General features: G+C 43.2%; 1 long non-coding RNA gene across 1 annotated transcript; it reads right to left on the reverse strand.

Annotated features, from left to right (window-relative positions):
• Window positions 1–312: 312 nt before the first annotated feature.
• On the reverse strand, window positions 313–1,453 carry LOC131088090 (uncharacterized). The gene is made up of 3 exons (XR_009115060.1): window positions 1,409–1,453; window positions 664–746; window positions 313–356 (listed from the first exon to the last, which is right to left on the reverse strand). It is a non-coding gene; the product is annotated as an uncharacterized LOC131088090 (long non-coding RNA).
• Between the last annotated feature and the right edge of the window lie 367 nt (window positions 1,454–1,820).

Raw genomic sequence — 1,820 nt, forward strand, 5'->3', positions numbered from 1 at the left:
GTGGGCACTGCTCTGGCCTGGCCTGGCCTGGCCCTGGGCTCCCTTGGCATTCCTGCTTGCCCTTGCCTCCACCAGGGATGGGCTGCAGCTCAATGGCCCCGGCCTGGCCGCACACTCAGGCCTGGAGCCTTCCCGTGGCTCCCCAGGGCACGAGAGCCTCAGCCCCAGCTCCCAAACACGGCCTAACAGGCTTTGCTGATATTGATCCCTGTCAGAGCTTTGAAAGCATTTTCAAAGTAACCTTGCTTGGCAACACTTTCAAGGAACAAATAAGGAAAAGCTTTTGATCTGTTAAAGAAAATTTATTGTTTTGCTCTCACTTTTCTTTTGGCGTCTTTGTGCTTCTTCCTGCATTCCTGAAAATGATAAATATACAACATAGTATTAGAAGTTTCTGAATTCACTGTATTTCTTAAATACATTCATTACAGTTAAGTAGCTGCTGCTTTAACATACAGAGAAGCAGTGGTTTACCTGACTGCACCACACAACATGATGTTATGCACACCAAGTAGAGGAGAAATCATTTGTAGTTGGTCATTACAAAGTTTCAAGCACTTCTTGAGGTCCTGACTTAATTTTGCATGCACATTCATACCTGCAATCCCTCCCCATGCTCAGCTTTCACCTAGACTTACCAGGGAACAGATGTTCCATACTCACCTCAAGCAATAATCTATGTCTGTCTTCCCAACATTCTTTTTCTTCACTGAGCTCTTCAGATCTACAGAATAATTTTGGGCCTTCTGCACAACAGAAACGTCCAATTAATAGCCTTAAACACTTGTGATTGTGATGCTGCTTCTAACAATCATGTCCAACACAGCACTAAAATCAGAAATCAATTCTTCTCGTCCTTCCTGTTCTCCTGCCCCCACCACACCTTGGCTCCAGCAGAAATGTTCCCTACTGCAGCCTGGTGTGCTAAGAACAATCAAAGGCAGCAGCATTTTCCCTCAACATGCTGCAATCTGAATTGCACTGAAATTGCAGCTCTTGCATTAGAAGCTCAGCACCAACACCCCACATCTTCCCCCAGAACTGAGACCTGCTGAGGCCTGAGCTCTGCATTTCAACACACCCTGTAAATCCGGCTGGAAGACGCAGTTCACTAAGATACGCTGGCAAGAAACCAAAATGTCTAGGTAACCTGTCAAGTGACTAAGTTTTTGCTAAACTCTAAAGTTCCAGATTCCTATTAGGCAATTATCTGAAAGAAAAGAAAGCCAGAAATTTGCTTGACCTTTATTTTACCAGGACTTTCTCACAGGATTCTACCACAACTTGGATCAGAAGTGAGGGTGGCAAATTTTGACTAGAAAACTTGGATAACTAGGCAGCATTTTTTCCTCCTTACTCAATTCCATCAAAAGAAAATACAAAAAGGGGTAAAGAAATTCTGTCATACCTCTAAGGCGTTCATCATCTTTGGAGAAGAAAAAAGCTCTAGCACTTCCTGTGCGTGGTAAAGAAAGAAACCTAGAAAAGGACAAAGGGATTTGAGCATCCTAAATTGTACTATCAAATTCCATGAACACAAGTTAAACCTCTAGTGCTTCAGAGAAATGGCATCCATTGAAAAGCTTTATTCCCTAGGAACCGAATAGAGCTTTTTATTTTACAAAACCCTCTTTTAAAGAGAAAACTGACTGTGTCTTGGGCTTTTGGCCAAACTCAGTTTGGAGTTGGTCAAACCAAAATGACCCTGTTAGTTTCTTGTGCTCTACTCTTTCTTTCTATATTCACATTCACATCCAATGGGCTGCTGGGAGTTTTGACTCTGTGCAGCATGAACGGTTTTCCAAGACCACTTTCATTGC

The sequence above is a fragment of the Melospiza georgiana genome, chromosome 11 (assembly GCF_028018845.1).
Source record: "Melospiza georgiana isolate bMelGeo1 chromosome 11, bMelGeo1.pri, whole genome shotgun sequence".
Taxonomy (NCBI): domain Eukaryota; kingdom Metazoa; phylum Chordata; class Aves; order Passeriformes; family Passerellidae; genus Melospiza; species Melospiza georgiana.